Source organism: Neomonachus schauinslandi, chromosome 2 (assembly GCF_002201575.2).
Source record: "Neomonachus schauinslandi chromosome 2, ASM220157v2, whole genome shotgun sequence".
NCBI lineage: Eukaryota > Metazoa > Chordata > Mammalia > Carnivora > Phocidae > Neomonachus > Neomonachus schauinslandi.
Window position 1 is genome coordinate 116,991,736 of NC_058404.1, and position 22,242 is coordinate 117,013,977.

At 39.0% G+C, this 22,242-nt stretch overlaps 1 protein-coding gene across 2 annotated transcripts in view; it reads left to right on the plus strand.

The window, feature by feature from the left end:
• The first annotated feature begins 9,204 nt into the window (after window positions 1–9,204).
• The window catches only part of INTS12 (integrator complex subunit 12), a 33,382-nt gene continuing 20,344 nt past the window's right edge, over window positions 9,205–22,242 (plus strand). Inside the window, exon 1 of one of the 2 annotated variants that reach the window (XM_021680365.1) lies at window positions 9,205–9,253. The gene's annotated coding sequence lies outside the window, so the exon portion shown is untranslated. Of the gene's footprint in view, window positions 9,254–9,280; window positions 9,322–22,242 lie in introns of those variants that run through there. The other variant, XM_044912654.1, reaches the window with a different exon arrangement.

Sequence of the window (22,242 nt, forward strand, 5' to 3'; positions counted from 1 at the left end):
TTTCTTCTTTCATTGGGTCACCTGCAGCATAAATTGAAGTGGTTACAGGCCTTAGAATATAGTAATTTAGAAGCTGAAATAAAAGATGAATATTTAAAAACTTTTTTTTAGAAAGCAGCAAGGATTTGTGATAGATACGATTCCATGAGAATTTGTTCCTGAACTGAATAAACGGCTTCCAAAAGAAAGATTTCCACCCGGTGCAATTAATTAGTCTTAGGGGTTATTTTCACCGAGCTCCTTTAAAATAAGCATACCTCATGTGCTTAGCAATAGAACCCTCCCAATCAAGTACATTGGGGTCTCACTACAGGTAAGAACAGGAGATGAATGGAATGGGAAATAAATAACCAAGAATACTAGGAGTTGTCTGGAGAAGCTTTGGCAATGTTTGTCCTCCCACACTACTTCTCTTTTGACTCTACAACACAATCATGGGGGGGGGCGGGGTATATTCATTCATTCCCTCGTGAGAAACAGACTCTCCTAAAGTGGATTTTGATATGATGAGCTATTGCATGCTGAATCACAACAGAAAAATATTTGAAGTTCCCCATAACTTAGATGTTGATAACCAAGATACCTCAAAGTTAACATGTCCAGAATCATTCACCCCCACACCCCAAACCTGCTCCTCATGCATCCTCCCCATCTCAGTTAACGGAGCCTCATCCTTCTAGCTGCTCAGGCCAAAAATCTTGAGTCATTCTTAATTACTCTTTTCTTTCACACCTGCATAACCAATCCATTAAAAACTTATTTTGGCTCTTCAATATATATCTAAAATGTTTATTTCACACCATCTTCATTGCTTCCACTGTGATCCAAGCTGCCACCACCTATCTCTGAATTATAGCAATTATCTTCTGCTTTCCATCCTACCTCCCACTCTAGTCTCTTCTCAACATAGTATCCAAAGTGATCCTGTCAAAAACGGAGTAAGAAGATCATGTCACTCCTCTACTCAAACAAATATCTTCCCATCTTATTCAGGGAAACGGCAAAGCTCCTACAATGGCCTAAAGATCTCCTTGGTCTCATCACTCACTGCTCCAGCCAAAGTGGCTTGTTATTCCTTTACAATACTAGGTACATTCCCACCTCAGGGCTTTTGCAGTTGTTTCCAGGGCCTGGAACACCCCCTCACCTATTTCAGGTATTTATTTAAATATCAACTTCTTGCTGAGATGATCCTTGGCTACTGTATTTAAATTGAAAACTCCACCTCTACCCACCCTGAAAACACTATTCTATGTTTTTCTTCACATTTCAAACTGTGGTAACACACAAATAATGTTCTATGAGAATAGAATTTTGTTTTATTTACTGCTATGCCTAAAACATGGCCTGATACATATATATACACACACATAATCAAGAATTATTTGTTGAATGAATGCATGAATACACATGCTGGTTATTTTAAAGATGCAGACATACACAATCTTGAGGTCAAATTACTGATGGGCGTTTTCAAGTCATATTCCTTAATAATTTGTCAACTGTGATAACTCATTTCTACATTTCCTGGGTCTAAAATTCCCCATGTTCTAATCCATAAATCACAATTCCAAAATTAACACTAGATGGCACTCTTTAAAAGCATTCACCATGGAAATCTGTACTAGGAAGACCGTACAGTAGAGGAAAAATTATTTTAAAAGCCTTTAAAAAGTATACCTGTAACTCTTTAAGTGTATTTGAAATATTAGTGTACTCTGAAATTAAGCGTCTTGGTCCTCAGCTTCTTTGTTAAAGATCTAATAATTCATTATAACAAAAGGATATAGTTAGTAAAGTACGAACCTCTTGATAATGCAAGTAATCACTACTGTTTTATATTTCTTTTATTAAAACATAACAGATCTGCACCATGGTTTGTTACTTCTTTAAAAGATTATCTAGAGGAAAATTATTTCATGTGATTTAAGAGCAACAACTTTTTAACCCATGGGAACCATTTTCTCCCTGGCTTATTTTTTTTTTTTTAATTTTTTGTACCTATAATTTACTTTAAAACAAAATATTAAAGGGTGCTTATTAAAGCTCACAGGCAAAAGAAACCACATTTTCTAGGAAATTAATAATTTCTTTGAAGAGTTTCCTCCTGTAAATCTATTGCTGATAATTTACTGATCTTCTTAACTCCCTCTGCTGATAGTGGGATATGATACAGAAGATCCCTAAGTGCTTCAAGAAGCAGATTTGAAAGAAAACGTGATAGATTTCCTCATTTGCCCAGCAGTCTGGGAAATAGTAATTACGAGACTAGTCCTGCTAACTCTTTAAAAAAAAAAACAAACAAGGGGCACCTGGGTGGCTCAATTGGTTAAGCGACTGCCTTCGGCTCAGGTCATGATCCTGGAGTCCCGCATCGAGTCCCGCATCGGGCTCCCTGCTCGGCAGGGAGTCTGCTTCTCCCTCTGACCCTCCCCCCTCTCATGTACTCCCTCTCTCTCATTCTCTCTCTCTCAAATAAAAATAAATAAAATCTTTAAAACAAACAAACAAACTGAAAACAATGTCATGCTATTTTACAGCTTGTGATTTAGGATACACAGAAATTAGAGTACATGTATATTTGCCACTTTCCAAGGCATATAAAAATAAGAACCTTGAGAATAGACTTTTACATATTCTATAAACTTTTGTCACTGTGAGCACTTAATAAATGCTAAATGTCAACAAAATAGAATAGCAATAACCTGCCCATGGAGATATCTAAAAATTAATGAGATGCCGGAGAGAAAATGCAAAATACTGTTGATTCTTAACATAATTTATTTTTCCAATATAGATGTTGGTGTTTTTTTTTTTTTTTCCTGGAAGATTAAAAATGTTACTTAATAATCTTGGAGTTAAAAAAAATGACTCTCCCTGGGCAATTTCTTCCTATTAAATACGAATGTAATTTCTAAAATAAATATTATTAGCAAACCTGTACAAATCTGATATGTTTTTGGTTTGTACTATGTGTTTAATTTTTCAAGAGAGTAGAACATAGTTTTTGCTTTAAGTCAGCAGACATCATAGGCAAAAGAAAAGCCTCTTCTCTTTTTTTTCTTCTCATTTCTACCTAGAGGTTCCTTACATCATTATTTTTATGTCATGTGCTTTACAAAGGTAGGTACTGGAGAAGCATCTTCTGGGTCTCCAGGGTTTCTGGGGCAGCTCCTGTGACCCCATATTACATTCCTGCCATGCACAGAAGCAGTGTCATCTGCTCAGCGGTGACAGGTGCCACACTGCCACTACTCCTGAGACAGACTGAGAAAGCCTCAGATAAAACCACAGACGTAGGAGCTGAACAGAGCTGATGGAATGTACATCTCTTCCCTGGACATGCCAGTTTGTTTGGAAGTGTTGCAGAGGGAATAGAGAGGTAAAAAGAAAATATTTAAACCTGGTTTCATTACTTGTGAATCTTCAAAGATATACATATTTTTTTAAGTAGGTTCCACACTGGGCTTGAACTCATGAGCCTGAGATCAAGATCTGAACTGAGATCAAAAATTGTGTGCTTAACCAACTGAGCCACCCAGGTGCCCCTTCAAACACATTTTTAAACACAACTGAAGCAGTCATGGGTTTAACATTTTAGGCATTTACACCTTTTATTTTTGTATTCTCATTCTAATATATCTTGGTGTTGATAAATTGAAATATTTCACATATGAAAGGGTAAATGAGTTTCACAGGGTTTTTAAAATCTAAAACCATTTTACTACTTCACTTCATGCATATGGATATGTAAAGACAGACAAAGAAAAAACATAATAAATGTACTGAAAATAAGCATCCTTGGGGGCTCCTGGGTGGTGCAGTCGGTTAAGCGACTGACTTTTGGTTTCACTTCAGGTCATGATCTGAGGGTTGTGAAATCCAGCTTTGTGTCTGCTCCGAGCTCAGTGAGGAATCTGCTTGAGTTTCTCTCCATCTCTCTCTGCCACTCTCCCACTCACATGCATGCACTCTCTCACTCATTCTAAAATAAATAAATCTTTAAAAAGGAAAAAAAATAAGCATACTTGTTCAGAAGCTGAAAAAACTTTTGACAGTTTTGTGCTCAAAATTCAAGTCTGGATCTAGGGCAACTAAATATTACATAATGGATAAATAGCTAAGTTATACATTACCTAACAGATAAAGACCAAAAAGTGCACCACGCAACAAAATACTGTTTATCAAATAAGAAATTATCACTGTGCCTGGAATTTCACAGGGGCTTAATAAATGTTAAATGACTGAACAAAAAATACAATTCTAATATCACATACACTTTATTGTCCACCAACTATGTGCAAAACACACTCAACTTTTATACATTACTTCTAATGCTCACAATCCTTACAAGTACATTTTAATTCCATTACATGGATGAGAATTGTCCATCAATACAAAAGCATTAATTGAATCTATAAAGGAATCTTATCTGAAAACATTTAGGAATAGCTATTTTTCTAATATAAATAGCACTATTTTATAAACTTAAAATTTCAGAAAGTTAAGCATATTGCAATTTTATTGCAGCAACAATTTCACGAAAGTGAAACTCATCAGAAATTTTTCTATGCAGTTGTGCTGTCTCAGTAATCCTTGATAAACCTCTGTTCTAAAAGCAATCATTTTTGGTAGTTCCTTCCTGATTCCCTTTATCGGATCCTCCACAGACCTCTTAGCAATCCGTGGCTCAGTGCTTTGCCCTGTTCTCACACTCCTTTGATTACTGGTATTCAACCTTTTCATCATGCCACACAGTAAGACTTTTATAATGCAATTCACTATAGCAAATAAAAAGGATCACGAATAAAACTGAAACAAAAGGATCATGAAGAAATATCCTACTACACGGGATATCTGATATTTTTTATTCTGTGCTTTTCTTCCTTCCGTTCCTCCTCCCCCTCCCCTTTTATTTTAATGCTGGTTAGGGGGCACCTCGGTGGCTCAGTCGGTTAAGGGTCTGATTCTTGATTTTGGCTCAGGTCACGATCTCATGGGTCATGAGATCCATGAGATAGAGCCCTGCCTCGGGATCCCCACTCAGTGGGGAGTTTGCGTGAGATTCTCTCCCTCTGCCCCTCCCCCGTACTCATGCTCCAGCACACTCTCTCTAAAATATATAAACAAACAAATAAATAAAGCTGGCTAGTACTCATTAAATTGATTTCATGACCCATTAATTGGCCACAACTCACAATATAACAGTACTGTTATAGGTGATCTCCAATACCACAGGTTTAAATATCATCTATGACTCCTATTTTTATCTCAATCACATCATTTCCCTTGCACTTCAGACCCCAAATGCTACTTGACATCTTCCCTTGGACATTTTTCTAAACCTGTTCTCCCTCCCTTATTGATAAAATGAAAACACCATGGTCAGGCCCTTAATTCTCAAGTCTCACTCAACTCATTTTTTCTCTCATAAAAAGCTACTATTTCTACCTTTGAAATATATGCTAAATCCAACTTCTTAGCACCTCTCCTACTATCCACCTAACCTAAGTCATATAAACTCTAAGTTTATAGAGACTAATACAAACATCTGTTAACAATTTTTCTCCATTCTCCAATAGTCAGGGTGATCCTTTAAACATATTTAAGTCAGTTCACACCCCCTGCTCACAACCATCCAATGGCTCCCCAAAACAGTTAAAATAAAATCCAAATTTCCTATTATAGCCTATAGCTACCATGACCCTAGCTATCCTTTTCTGACCTGATCCCCTACTTCTGCTCCCTCATGCTCTCTCTTCTCCAGCTAGTTCTCCCTGCTGTTCTTGGAAGAAGCCAGGAATGCTCCCAGTTGAGAATTTTTTTTGTACTTGCTGTTCCTAATGCCTAGCTTACTCCTTCATTTCACTGAGATCTCTGAATAGTAACTCAGGAGCAGCCTTCCCTGACAACCTGAATTGAAAAAGCACTCCCATTACCTCCTAGGCTTTTATCCATTTTTTTTTTTTTTCTTATAGCACTTACTACCCAACCTTATATCTCCAATGCTTACGAGTACTCAAATTTTAGTTTAAGAAATAAATGAATGAATGTACATAAATGAGTATTAGTAATCATTGTAATGACAATACTATTGAGAACTTAAGTCTTGGTACATTAGCCTCATTCTTCTTGACACAATTCTTCCAGATGAATAAATCTATTTTAAGAGCCAACTATGTATAAATTGAAGTGAAGAAACAAGGTGACCTCTGAGATTGGAACTGGAAAAAGTATGACTTGAATCCATCTAAACTTGTAAAGAAAGTATAGTTTTTGTATATACAGATACTGAGTCAGGAGAACTAGGAACCTAACTAGATTTTATATACTTACTTAGCAAGTATTTATACACCAAGAAAAATAATGGATAAGAGCCTAGACTCTGGGAGCTGACTGGGTTCAAATCCTGGTGCTGCTATTTAATAGCAATATAGAACTTTTCTGTATCTTAGCTTCCTCATTTATAAAATGGGAACAGTAATATCAGATTTACCATAGTGTGCTGTGAGAACCTAACAATGCTTATCACATTAGTAAGCCTGTAAATAAATACTAGCTATTATTAGTCATTTGTAATTTATCTCAAAATTCCTTATCTATTAACACTATTAAATGAATTTTGACTGGCAAGCCACAAATTATGCTTTATATTTCCAAACTTCTCAGGAAAGATTCATATCCAATTGAAAAGACACCCCCCCCACCGCCGCAAGTACTGAAAAAAACTGGTTTGTTACTATGACAGGAAGGCACAAAATGGCAGATGTGATACCCTAAGCAAATACCTGCTTATATTGTACAAAATAAATAGTTCAACAGTTTACAGGTCTGAAATTACATTTTTCTGAAAGATTAAAATTTAAACTCATTTAAATTCCTTACCACATCCAATGTTCAATATTATGAATATTGGAACTTAGATTGTGTTTTATACATTTCACAAAATAACACAATTTGGTTGCAAATCTCACCCTACTTTCTTACTATCTATCTATATTTTATGTATATAAAAGCTTGCCCCTACAGAGTTAGATAGCAGCTAATTACCTTAGACATTAAAGGTTAAATGAGGAAAGAAAAAAAGCTGAGCTGCTTCAGTGCTCATTATTATAATGTAATGTGGGGATGCATATAGTTAAGTCCTAAAGGACAAAGTTCAATAATTAAAATTAGCTGTTTTCTTATCTGGGCAAAAAGCGGGGAAAAACTGTTTAAGAGTGAAAAAGCTTACTGTAACTTTAGCCATAAGGGAGGTGTGTCATCTCTATGGTGAATCAGGAAATCATCTGCTGCCACAGAATCGTAATACTATAGGGATCACAGCATAAAATGCTAACATGTTAGAAGTGTCTGCAAGCCTGAAATAAAATTACTGAATCCCCACAGCAAACAATATCTAGGCTTGTTATGATCTAAATGGTTTAAATCCTTGCATCCTAAGTACTAATCCTAACAGAATTCAGTGGGCTACTTTGAATATCTGAAGATAAAAACAACTTTTATTAAGGAACTGTATATACTACAGGTGTTTTAGTTGACTGGCCTACAGAACTTTTAAGTTTCAAGGTCTGCTTAATTGTTGCTATTAGAAAGGCTAATTGGATACTCAGTATTCTTATTTCAAATCACAGGTGATACCAAAGCTACAAAGTAAACACAGGTTGGTGGTGGTGTTTTTAAACTTGATGGACCCAATCAATATTACAGAAGTTCAAGTTTGAGCTTCGCTTAAAGCAGGCAAACATATAGAAGTGTAAAAAAATAGTAACAGAAAAGCTGATAAAAACAATTCTCAAATCTCACTGATCTCATTACAGACTTGTTTTTAAAGTTAGACCTTATAAAATAATGTCTTCAGGTATAACTCAAACATAATTTCACGTAGTGAGTATGCATGCCCTAAGGCAATCCCCTTAGTAGTGTATACTCCCCACCAGAGTTAAGTAAAAAAAACTCACATAGCTTAAAGTTTGATTTATTAAATGTAACAGCAAATCAGTTGTATTTATAACAAAGAATTTATTTTCACAATATTTAAATGACCATGTTTACAATTGCCACATCACTAATTCTTGCCAGCTTTTTCATTTTCTCTAATACTTTTTCTATAGATAAACTTAGAAAAAGTAGTATCTATTAAATCAATAATTTAGCACAAGATATATTATCAAATGCTGGCATTTCCTGATATTCAAGAATTTATGACAAGAAATGGGATCTTGGGTTTAAGAATAAAGGGGGAAAAACGAGCCACCTAATCCCAAACCAGGTAGGGTTGGGATGGGAAGTACGGGTGTTAGTAAATGCTTCTGAAGCCAAAGCAATGTTCATGCAAGTTAAACTCAAACTTTCTATGCAGAAGTTTAAAACCGAACTGAAACACTGCTTTGATAGTGTAACAGAAACGAATGGCCCCAAACAAAACAAGTCCTTTGTAGCAACTGTTAAGCAGTATTCACATACAACTGCTTTCTCCAACCAGGAAGGCATGGAATGAAAAACTAAGTGCCAAAGAGAAAAAAAAGTTAAAGGTGCCAAAGGTCTTAAAAACTACACTTAGCAGCATATGGCAAACGACCCCACAGACTCCTGCAAAAAGAAGCTGCTCCATTCCCCCATCAGCAGAGGAAGCCACGAGGATTGGCCCTGGGAAACCAGAGAAGGGGCCCGGAGCCCTCGACCAGCTCTCTCAGACGCTGTGACTGTCTAAAAGACTGAGCGGCTGGAGAAAGATCGGGCCACTAATTCCACTCCCTTGCCCTTCCCGTCCCCGTCCTCCCCATCCTGCAGGGTCAGCCCTGTCGCCTCCGGATGCCAAGAGTACTCAGGGGGGTCAGGGGGACTGCGTAACCGGCGGCCTGAGCGCCCTCTTTACCTGGTCGCAGAGGCGCGGCCAGGCAGGGAGGGTGCGTGAGCGTGTCAGCGACACGAGCCGCCTGCGCCTACCCACCCCGCGCGAGCCAGGTTTCCGAGGCAGCTTCTGCGAGTCTTCGCCCACGGACCACTGGCTGCCAGAAAGGCCGGAGAGAAACAACAGGCAGAGTGTCTTGGAAACAGCCGCGTCGGCCGTCATTCATAATCCGGCGGACCGGAAACCGACGGTTACGTCACTTCCCACCGTCGCACCGCCAAAAAGTTCCCCTCTTCACGCTGCTGCAGGAACCTTTGTTTCCCTTTACTGGGAGCAGGCTAGTTCCGGGAGCGGTTCGGAAGGGGCCTCCGGGAACGGACGGAGCAGCGGGGCGGAGCGGTGAGTTGTGACGAGATACCCGGCTCCCAGCCGCCTCTGGGAGGCTCGAGACCTCCGCGAGGGGCGAGGTGGGAGAGTATTTGCGTGGGGTCTTAGTTTCCTCGCTCCTTATGGGGAAACCTCGTAATTTGCGGGCGGTCGCGTGCCACAGGCTGACCGCTCTCTCCCTTCAACGAGGGTTGTTTCCTCCTAGGTTGTTTCGGGCTAGGGCTTGTCGGCTGAGGCACGGCCCCAGGGACTAGGTCCCTGGAACCCTGTCTCGGACCTTTCTCGAAAGGTTTTGGCGACTTCTCTGCGCAGCTCCCTCTTTCCGCCTCTTACCTTCTCTCGGGCTCCCTCCTCAAAGACCTTACCCCGTGGTAGGCCTTCGGTGTCATGTTTTGATCAAAGGATTGGCATTCCTTTTCTGAGCGTCTGCTGTCCCTTTTCAGCTTCTCTGTCACTTGATTTGGAATCGTGGAATCGTGGTCTTTCCGCTTCCCCTGCGTTTCCAGACGTGTCCCTAAGATTTCAGTGTAACCCAGGGCCAAGAATCCAGTAGAGGATTGAAATGGGCAGCATCTTGAAAAGGATTTTTATTGGAAGGGGTTGCAAGAGCTTCCAAAGACATGGAGGGCAAAGCTTTCTAGAGCCGTTATGAGATGGCAACCCTAATATTGCACTCGGTGTGAATAGGTTCATTGTCTTTTATCTTGTGCACATGCAGATAGATGATCAACTTTGGACTTTTTTTTAAGATTGGCATGTAGGGTGAGAAATGGGATCTAGAGCAAAGCTTTATGAATATCCAATTTAGGTTGGAGAGATCACGGATGCCCCAGAAAGTTATATTTAAACAAAACCTAGTTCATTCATTCAATATTTTTGAGACCCTAATTTTTAAACACTAGATCTATTACTAAGTAAAATAAGCCCTTGCCCTCATAGAGTTACAGTCTAGTGGGATTAATGAATTTAAGCCAGGTAAAGGATTGGGAAGAGAGTATTGCAGATAGGAACATAGTACAAGTCTCTAGTATTGGAATTATATTGCTTTTCCTGTTGCTTTTTGATGTTTGAGGGGTTGGGGGGGGCAGGAGGTGCAGGGAAGGTGGGTTTGAGTTTCTTTCATATTGCTCTTTGCAAAGGGACTTTGTAAATGGTTAGAATTGTGTAGAAGGAGGAAAAAGACCATTATACTTTACTTTGAACCCTGATCACCAGCAAAGTGATAGTCAAAAAGATAAATATAGACTCCCCCCCCACACACTTAAAGTACTCAGAGTTTTATAGGGAATATAACACTTAAAAAAAAAAAAAGTATGGTTCAAAGTAGAAAGTCCTAGTACGACAAGAAAGCACTATATGAGATATCGTAGGAGGGAGAGATTATTAGTATTTGGGGTGGGAAAGGACACACCATTGGTGAATAGAATCCTCATGAGAAATAATATTTGAACATAGAATTTGGACATCTAAAAATGGGTAAAAAGCTTCCCAGAGAGAAAAGTAAGTAGAGGTGTCAAGGCCAGCTAATGGCTCTGCTGTAAGGAAAATCTGTATATGAAGAATTAAAGTTTTTGTGCCAGTTAAGGAGTCTTTTTAAATGGTAGGTGAAGAAATTGGGCTTTATTTTGAAGACAGTAGGAAGTTTTAATTTTTGAGCAAGAAAATGAAAAAGAAAAATGTCTTTGGGGAACATTAATATGACAACAGTGTTGAAGTCAAGGAGAATAACTAGATTATTGCTATAATACAAAATTTATAAAGACATGAATTTGAGTAGTAGCAGTGAAAGTGAAAAATGGAACAAAGTGAGAAATGTTACAGAGTCCGAATCCATAGGGAAGGCCTGCTGATTGTTTGGTAATAAGTAATAAGAGAGGCCTCAGTGAAGAAAGGATGTAGGCCTTAGGCTGGAATAGCGGAGAGTGTGTCATTCATTGAAAAAAGTGCAGGACAAGGAACTTTTTGGGGAAGGTATTCATAATCTCAGTTTTAGTCTTAACTGAATTTGAGATACCATTAGGGCAACCAGGTAGACATATCTACTAAGCAATTGGAAATGTGGGATTTGAGCTTAAGTGAGATTGGAGTGGTGATAAACACGAAAGCATCTGCCTAGAGGTGATAGTTAAAAACATGATACATAGACGGTAACCAAGGAAGAATTGGATGCAGAACTAAAGAAGATAAACAAGGACAGATACTTAGGGCAATACCAAGAGTGACAGAGCTGAGAGGATGAACCAGAGTGAGAGTAGTCAGAGATAGAAGAAGAAAACCAGAAAAGCTAAGTGTAATAGAAATCAAGGAGGAGAAAGTTTTTGAAAGAGGAAATGAATAATATGTGTTCACTTGGCCAGCATTTAATGAATACCTGCTACCTGCCAGGCACTCTGCTAGGCACACAGTTAACAGCAGTAGTAAGATCAATCCAGTGCTGGTTGTCATGGAATTTACATTTTAGTGAGAAAGACAGACACTGTTTACATAATTAGCAGTATAGTAGCTATTACAAATAAGTGCAGGATGTTTGGGGACCATGTAACAGTAAGATTTCTTATTTTGTTGGGGGAATGTGAAAAAATACTCACATTTGAAGGATGAATAAGACGGTATGGGACACTTTCTACTAAAGTGCTGAGGTGAGAAAGAATTTGATAAGTTGAAAGACTTGAACTAAATTATGTGGCTACAATAGAGAGTGGGAATAGCCTGAGATATTAGGTAACATTTAATGAGTGTACTCTGTGCCAGGTATTCTTGCAACTACTTTACATGTATTACCAGATCTTATAGGGCATTAGAAACTTTGTTAAGGATCTTGTTCTTTAACCTTTAGACAGAAGTGAAAAGACCATTTAACCAAGTGAGTGATATAGAAAGACGTGGAGGGGGACAGGAGTGGTTGTGGGGAGACTGATTAAGCTATTATGGTGGGCCAGATAATGGATGATGGTAGCTTGGTCTAGGGTGGTGGTAGTAAGGATTGAAAAAGGTAGATGAATTTGAGATATATTTATGTGGTTTGGTGATTGAATGGGACAGCGGTGGTGGGTGAGGAATTAGGAGGACTTAAAGCTGATACTCACGTTCTGGCTGGAGCAATGAGGTGAGTATCATTTGAGAAAGGGAATGCTCAAGATCTGGTTGGGAGACAAAAGAAGAGGTTTTGAGTGGTCTGTTAGGCACATGTTGAATAGGGGACACCAGCGAGATAGCCAAGTCAAGCTGGCTGTTGGATCTTGGAAGAGATGGGTGGGCTGGAGAGATAAATGTATAATTAGCGGCAAAAGGGTGTAGATCAAATAGTCTAGGACAGTAATTCTCAAACTTTAGAGTGGATCAGAATCAGCTAGAAGGTTTAATACAGATTTCTGGGCCCACTCACAGTTTTTTCTTCAGTTGATCTGTGATCTGTGCTGCTGATCCAGATTTTGAGAAGGTGTAGAGTGAGGCAAGAAGAGATCCAGAACCTAACCTTGAGGAACTCATTTATGTTGAAGTGGAATAGGAACCTACAAAAAGACTAAGAAAGAAGTAGGAGGAAAAAACAATGTTTATTTTATTTACCTAAAGCTAGGAATACTTTGGTGAGAACATGGAATGATGGGACAAAGGCCAAATTGCAGTAAATGCAGCATAAATAGAAGAATTAAGAAAGGGAGCATAGAATGAGGATGACTTTCTGAGGAAGTTTTGCTATGAAATGAAGAAGGCAGGATACAAGAGCCTTGAATATATCCAAGTGTTAATGAAAAGATGCTGGTAGGAAGAAAGAGGCTGTGGGAGTGGGCAGTGGAGAAGACATAGTAAATAATCCATAGCTCAAGATCCAGATTGAGAAGGAAAAGGTAGGATCCAGGTACAGGTAGCATTACATGGAGAGCCATCTTTTCATTTATCAAGTGGGAAAAAGGGAAGGATGGGTGCAGGTAAGTTTGTGGATGTAGTCGCAAGAAGTTGATTTGGTGATTCTCTGACAGCTTGTTTTCTCTGTGAAGTCAGGAAAGACATCTACTGAGATAGGATAGCAGTTTCAAGGAAAATGGACAAAGTGTAACTGGTCTTGGCAGAAAGTGGGGAAGTGAGTTGACAAGAGAAGCATGATAGGATTGCTAAATTGTGTGGAGTGCCTAGATGAGATTGGTGGCTCTGAAGATACAGTGTGTGTATTCCTCTCAGGTGCACTTAGAGTTTGGGTGCAGGCAGGGAGAAGGCAAATAGCAGGATGGATGGCTACAACGTAGATGAAACTATAGGACTGTAGGACAAGGGTGCTTAGAAAAGAGAGTCTTTGAAAGGCTGGACCATGGAATATAAGCTGGAAAGGAAGTGAAATGACAGGCTGCAAATAAATCAAGAATGAGTGAGATGGAGAAAAGAGATCATTGTTTAGTAGTGGAAATTTCTGTGTTATATGCATTTGCCATAGATGATTCCTACTATGAGCTAAGAATTCACCACATTCCTAGGTCACTGACATTTTTTAAAGTAGTAATTACTAATTTTCTGACATCCTTTTTTTTTAAAGCAATACCTAGATTTTAAATTAAACCTACATTTAAAGCATTGTTTCTTTCATGTATCTGTATCTGTGTGTATACACACACACACACACACACACACACTTAGGACTTTGTTTTCTAGAATCCTCAGTAAGAATGATATGGCTTTTTTCCAGTCTGTTTTGATCATGGATTTTGGAATATACAGGGAAGGATTGTATAAAAGTAACATAATTTGGTATAACTCCAGGAAAATATTTTTGGAAATTACAAAGGAAATAAATTGATAAATTAGTTGCTGACCTCTTTAAGGATGTCAATAGATGAAGAATAAATTTTACTATGTGTGCATTTGCCAGTAAGAAAGAAGAATAGAAGCCAGAGAAGGCAACAGAAAAGGGGTGAAGAAAAGTAACATAGAAAACTAAAATATAAAGGATAAAACACATAACTATGAATGTTTTATATTAGGCCCATCTACTGTTTTCTCTTTGATGAAGGGAAAAAAGTTGGAGCAAGGAGGTGCCAATAAGGACAAAGCAGAGGGAACAATGAATTGGAGGCTTCTATAAATTCAAAGTGCAGGTGGAATGGGAGGAAAGAAATGGGGCAAAAACCAAGCAAACAGAAAACCCAAAAGGATGGTTGACCTAGTACCCTGAAGAGGTTTCTGGGTCAAAACAGTGGAAAAGATAGAATGATGGGAGATCATAGTCAAAAAGTAGAGTAGTTGTGGCTAGTTTCAGGCTTCAGTGGCTGAAGTTGAAGTCCCTTGGGGTTGAAGGTTTAAGAGTGCAGGAAGCTGGAGATCATCAGTATAGATGCAATTTTAGCATTGCTGAAGATGAAGGTGGGGAGGAGGAAGAAGATGAGCATGGTTCCATACTTTATCAACCTTGAAGGTGCAGGTATGGATTTCAAGAGAAGATGCTGATGAATGGTGGTCATGGAATGTTTTTCCAAAAGCAGCAATATGGAATAAGATCTCCGTAGACCTTCTTGCTCTTTGAATAGGAAGTCAAAGGAACACCATGTGGGAGATGGTGGTAAAAAGGTGATGTCATGGGGGAAATAGTAAAGAGATACAAGGAGAGCTTAAGAAAAAATGTAGAAAACATAGGGGAATATATTGGTAATGAGTGGGGGCTACAAGACAATGGGCAGCTAGCAATGAAGTTAATGTGGAGAGAGAGAAGGGCTGAGCTGAAAGTACTGGAGGGCTTTTCAAGGGAAAGGTAGTTTGTACCTTAAAGCAGCCTTGATGTGTACATAATAGGGAAAGGGAAACCAGAAGTTACTAGGTAGACTAAAGCGGTGGCCTCCAAATTTGTCTCATTATTCCATGAGTGTAAAATTGAGCACACTTCCATATATGTTAGTTGTCAATTATATGCATACACTACTATCATTCTATATATTAATAGCTTATTTTTAATAAAAAATTAAAAAGAAATTCTTATATTTTTTCCCAATTTTGCAATATGAAGGCCACTGGGCTAGAGGGAAAGTAATTTAGGGCATGGGTACAAAGCCTGTTCAGCTTGACAACTGCAGGATCGAATAAGAAGAACTGACTCCAAGGTTCCAGTTGGAATGTTGGTATTGATAACATGACCTCGATGGTCTTATCATCTAGGTGCTGACTCTTGTCCCCTAATCTGTAATGCATACCTTTTATTGGTGATTATGGACTTACATAACAATAAATACTTTGCTTCTGGTTTTCAGCATAGAAATTTCAAGTAATGGTTTTTCTAGTATATTAAAAGGATTCTTTTCAGTATTAATCCTTTGGTCAGTCTCATAAAAGAAATGGTTTTGAATAAGTAAATACTATGTTTGTTAGCTATAAAAAGTTACATCAATAAAATGATTGGGCTGTATTCCCCTTGAGCACTCAGGAGGAATGGCAGGTTTATTCTTTTCACTGTGGACATTTCAATGAGGAACTGTTTTCTCTATCATCTATATAGATGATGTATGGAATAATACCATCTTAAGAAGTGACAGAGGTTGCTTCTCAGTTTTCATTAAATTACTAATACAGCTGTTTGAGGTAGGTTATTTTCCTATTAGTATTGGCTTTTGGATTCATGAATGATTCACATATTTTAGTAGAGCGCAGAATTTGACAATAATTCTGAGGCTATCCGATAAGTAATACTTTCTTGAAAACTTAAAAAAAAAAAAAGCCTAAGGGTGTGTGTGTGTTTCCTGTCAAAGTTGGAGAAGGATTGGGGAGAAGTAGATGGGTAAGGAACAAACAAATTTCATTTCAGTCTGAACTTTCATATGCCAAGATTCAACCTACAGCAAGTTTTAATGGTTTTATAAAGCCCTGAAAATGAGAGATTACTGTGGAATTGCTGACAGATCCTTAACTCTAACAGTGCAAGTGTGTTGCATTATTACAATATTAACCTCAAGGATAGAAGACAACTTCAAGCCCTACAATATTGATCAAAGGATTGAACACAAAGTACACACTTTTATTTTAATAATTCCTTGCCTGGAGAAGTATTTGAAAAAGTGACACAAGAAATAGAACCACATGGTAGCATTGATATTAGCTGAAAACAAAACTTTTTAATGTTTGGAATTTCATAAGCCTTTGATGTATGTCTTCACTATATTTTAAGCTCCTAATGACACAGAGCATTATCATAAGCCCTATGGGAGAGATTTTATATTATGTATGTATGTGTATATTTTTTTAATAGTAGCTATGGCACCATTCCTCAGAGACCTTGCTTTTTAAAAATAAGTTAATGTGGGGGAGGAGCAAGATGGCGGAGGAGTAGGAGACCTGGATTTCGTCTCCTCTCAGGAATTCAGCTGGATAGGGATCAAACCATTCTGAACACCTACAAACTCAACAGGAGATCGAAGAAAAGAAGAACAACAACTCTCTGAACAGAAAAGCGACCACTTTCTGGAAGGTAGGACGTGCGGAGAAGTGAATCCGAGGCGATATTCGGGAGGATAGACGGCGGGGGAGGGGCCTCCGTCGGCTGCTTCTGGCAAGTGATAGAACCGCGGAGCACAGAATTGGAACTTTAGAAGTCAGCTCCGCTGAGGGACGTCACTCTGGTGGCTAAGTGGGGGGTGAAACCCTCGCGGGACAGTGTGGTCTCAGGAACCTCAGGGACACAGAAAGACCGGGGGTGCCTGAGTGCGGCAGAGCTCCCAGGTATCAGAGCGGGGAAGCCGGCTGCAGAGACGGAGCCGAGGCGCGGGCTCCCAGCTCGGGGTTGCCATACACCGTGATCCACAGCACAGTCGGGCCACTGCTCCTCCAGCAGGGACCCAACAAGCAGCAGATCTGGGGAGACTCACCTTTTTCCCCCAGGAGGAGCAGCGTGGGAGCGCACAGCAGGGATCTGCTGGGTTTGGAGACTCCACATGGGGTCGGGTGCCAGAGGTAGAAACGCGCGGTCACAGGCCGGGTGAGCATGGAGTGCGGCCGGAGACCGGGGAGACAGGAGTGACTGACAGCTTTTCTCTGGGGGCTTACTGAGGAGGGGCCCTGAGTTCTTGGCTCCTCCGGGGAGGAGATTGGGAGGCCGCCATTTTCACTCTCCGCCTCCAAAGCTGTACGGAAAGGTTGCAGGCAACAAAAGCCCCGGAGAGCAAACCCGAGCAGATTACTGAGCCAGGAGGGGGCAAGGGCGGGGCAATTCCGCCTCCGGCAAAGACATTTGGGAACCACAGCAACAGGCCCCTCCCCCAGAAGATCAGCGAGAACAGCCAGCCAAGACCAAGTTTACCGATCAATGAGAATGGCAGAACTCCAGCGCTAGGGGAATAATGCACATAGAATTCATGGCTTTTTTACCATGATTCTTTAGTCTTTCAAAGTTAATTTTTTTTTTTTTACTTGTCTTTTTTTTTTTTTTTTGAATTTTTCTTTTTCCCTTTTTCAACCAACATCTTATCAATCCCTTTAAAAAAAAACCACATTTTTATTTTTCATTTTTAGAGTCATGTTCAATCCCTTCATAGTAGTTACCTGTATTTTTGGCATATATATATAAGTTGTTCTCTCTTTAAAATTTTGAGATAGTTTCTTCTAACAGATCAAAATATACCCTAAATCTCTAGTGTATGGTTTTTTTTCTACTCCCCTGCCTGATCATATTCTCTGCCTTTTTTTTCTTTTTTTTTAAATCCTCTTCTTTCTTTTTTCAAAAACTTCTTATCAATTCCTTTTATAAAATTTTTTATAATTTCCATCTTTACAGTCATATTCCATCCCTTCATCATATCAACCCTTATTTTTGTACATATATAAATTTTTCTTTCTTTAAAATTTTGGGAGGCACTTTCTTCTAACAGACCGAAATACACCCCAAATCTAGTGTGTGGCACTGATCTATATACCAGCCTGATCATATTTGATCACATTCTGGTTTTTTTTTTGTTTTATTCTTTTTTTGTTTGTTTTATCTTTATCTCTTTCTTTTTTTTCTTTTTCTTTTTTCTCTCTTTCCCTTTCTTTTCCCACTGCTTCAGGTCTTTTCTGATTTGTTTAGAGTATATTTTCTGGGAACGTTGTTACCCTGTTAGCATTTTGTTCTCTCATTAATCTATTCTCCTCTGGACAAAATGACAAGACGGAAAAAATCACCTCAACAAAAAGAACAAGAGATAGTACCGACTGTTAGGGACCTATTCAATACGGACATGAGTATGATGTCAGATCTAGAGTTCAGAATCATGACTTTAAAGATACTAGCTGGGCTTGAAAAAAGCATGGAAGTTATTAGAGAAACCCTTTCTGGAGAAGTAAAAGAACTAAAATCTAACCAAGGAGAAATCAAAAAGGCTATTAATGAGGTGCAATCAAAAATGGGGGCGCTAACTGCTAGAATAAATGAGGTAGAAGAGAGAATCAGTGATATAGAAGACCAAATGATGGAAAATAAAGAAGCTGAGAAAAAGAGAGAAACAACTACTGGATCACGAGGGCAGAATTCGAGAGATAAGCGATACCATAAGACGAAACAACATTAGAATAATTGGGATCCCAGAAGAAGAAGAAAGAGAGAGAGGGGCAGAAGGTATAATGGAGCAAATTATAGCAGAGAACTTCCCTAATTTGGGGAAGGAAACAGGCATCAAAATCCAGGAGGCACAGAGAACCCCTCTCAAAATCAATAAAAATAGGTCAACACCCCGACATCTAATAGTAAAACTTACAAGTCTCAGAGACAAAGAGAAAATCCTGAAAGCAGCTTGGGAGAAGAGATACGTAATCTACAATGGTAGAAACATTAGATTGGCAACAGACCTATCCACAGAGACCTGGCAGGCCAGGAAGGACTGGCAGGATATATTCAGAGCACTAAAGGAGAAAAATATGCAGCCAAGAATACTATATCCAGCTAGGCTGTCATTGAAAATTGAAGGAGAGATAAAAACCTTTCAGGACAGGGGCGCCTGGGTGGCTCAGTCGTTAAGCGCCTGCCTTCGGCTCAGGTCATGATCCCCAGAGTCCTGGGATCGAGCCCCGCATCCGGCTCCCCGCTTGGCGGGAAGCCTGCCTCTCCCCCCTCCACTCCCCCTGCCTGTGCTCCTCTCTCACTGTGTCTCTCTCTGTCAAATAAATAAATAAAATCTTTAAAAAAAAAAAAAAAAAAAAAAACCTTTCAGGACAAACAAAAACTAAAGGAATTTGCAAACATAAAACCAGCCCTACAAGAAATCTTGAAAGGGGTCCTCTAAGCAAAGAGAGAGCCTAAAAGGAACATAGACCAGAAAGGAACACAGACAACATACAGTAACAATCACCTTACAGGCAATACAATGGCACTAAATTTCTATCTTTCAATAGTTAACCTGAATGTAAATGGGCTAAATGCCCCAATCAAAAGACACAGGGTATCAGATTGGATAAAAAAACAAGACCCATCAATATGCTGTCTGCAAGAGACTCATTTTAGACCCAAAGACACCTCCAGAGTGAAAGTGAGGGGGTGGAAAACCATTTACCATGTTAATGGACACCAAAAGAAAGCTGGGGTGGCAATTCTTACCTCAGACAAATTAGATTTTAAACCAAAGACTATAATAAGAGATGAGGAAGGACACTATATCCTACTTAAAGGGTCTATCCAACAAGAAGATCTAACAATTGTAAATATCTATGCCCCTAACATGGGAGCAGCCAATTATATAAGGCAATTAATAACAAAAGCAAAGAAACACATTGACAACAATACAATAATAGTGGGGGACTTTAACATCCCCCTCACTGAAATGGACAGATCGTCTAAGCAAAAGATCAACAAGGAAATAAAGACTTTAAATGACACACTGGACCAAATGGACTTCACAGATATATTCAGAACATTCCATCCCAAAGCAACAGAATACACATTCTTCTCTAGTGCCTATGGAACATTCTCCAGAATCGATCACATCCTAGGTCATAAATCAGGTCTCAACTGGTACCAAAAGATTAGGATCATTCCCTGCTTATTTTCAGACCACAATGCTTTGAAACTAGAACTCAATCACAAGAGGAAAGTCGGAAAGAACTCAAATACATGGAGGCTAAAGAGCATCCTACTAAAGAATGAATGGGTCAACCAGGAAATTAAAGAAGAATTTAAACAATTCATGAAAACCAATGAAAATGAAGACACAACTATTCAAAATCTTTGGGATGCAGCAAAGGCAGTCCTAAGAGGAAAGTATATCGCAATACAAGCCTTTCTCAAGAAACAAGAAAGGGCTCAAGTACACAACCTAACCCTACACCTAAAGGAGCTGGAGAAAGAATAGCAAATAAAGCCTAAACCCAGCAGGAGAAGAGAAATAATAAAGATCAGAGCAGAAATCAATGAAATAGAAACTAAAAGAACAGCAGAACAGATCAACGAAACTAGGAGCTGGTTCTTTGAAAGAATTAACAAGGTTGATAAACCCCTGGCCAGACTTATCAAAAAGAAAAGAGAAAGGACCCAAATCAACAAAATCATGAATGAAAGAGGAGAGACCACAACCAACACCAAAGAAATACAAACAATTATAAGAACATATTATGAGCAACTCTATGCCAGCCAATTAGATAACCTGGAAGAAATGGATGCATTCCTAGAGATGTATCAACTACCAAAACTGAACCAGGAAGAGATAGAAAACCTGAACAGACCTATAACCACTAAGGAAATTGAAGCAGTCATCAAAAATCTCCCAAAAAACAAAAGCCCAGGGCCAGATGGCTTCCCAGGGGAATTCTCCCAAACATTTCAAGAAGAATTAATACCTATTCTTCTGAAACTGTTCCAAAAAATAGAAATGGAAGGAAAACTTCCAAACTCGTTTTATGAGGCCACCATTACCTTGATCCCAAAACCAGACAAAGACCCCATTAAAAAGGAGAACTACAGACCAATATCCCTGATGAACATGGATGCAAAAATTCTCACCAAAATACTAGCCAATAGGATCCAACAGTACATTAAATGATTATTCACCATGACCAAGTGGGATTTATCCCTGGGCTGCAAGGTTGGTTCAACATCCTCAAATCAATCAACGTGATACAATACATTAACAAAAGAAAGAATAAGAATCATATGATCCTCTCAATAGATGCAGAAAAAGCATTTGACAAAGTACAGCATCCTTTCTTGATCAAAACTCCTCAGAGTATAGGGATTGAGGGTTCATACCTCAATATCATAAAAGCCATCTATGAAAAACCCACAGCGAATATCATTCTCAATGGGGAAAAACTGAGAGCTTTCCCCCTAAGGTCAGGAATGCGGCAGGGATGTCCACTATCACCACTGCTATTCAACATAGTATTAGAAGTCCTAGCCACAGCAATCAGGCAACAAAAAGAAATCAAAGGCATCCAAATCAGCAAAGAAGACATCAAACTCTCACTCTTTGCAGATGATATGATACTTTATGTGGAAAACCCCAAAGACTCCACCCCAAAACTGCTAGAACTCATACAGGAATTCAGTAAAGTGGCAGGATATAAAATCAATGCACAGAAATCAGTGGCATTCCTATACACCAACAACAAGACAGAAGAAAGAGAAATTAAGGAGTCGATCCCATTTACAATTGCACCCAAAACCATAAGATACCTAGGAATAAATCTAACCAAAGAGACAAAGGATCTGTACTCAGAAAACTATAAAATACTCATGGAAGAAATTGAGGAAGACACAAAGAAATGGAAAACGTTCCATGCTCATGGATTGGAAGAACAAATATTGTGAAGATGTCAATGCTACCTGGAGCAATCTACACTTTCAATGCAATCCCCATCAAAATACCATCCACTTTTTTCAAAGAAATGGAACAAATCATCCTAAAATTTGTATGGAACCAGAAAAGACCACGAATAGTGAGAGGAATGTTGAAAAAGAAAAGCAAAGCTGGCGGCATCACAATTCCGGACTTCCAGCTCTATTACAAAGCTGTCATCATCAGGACACTATGGTACTGGCACAAAAACAGACACACAGATCAATGGAA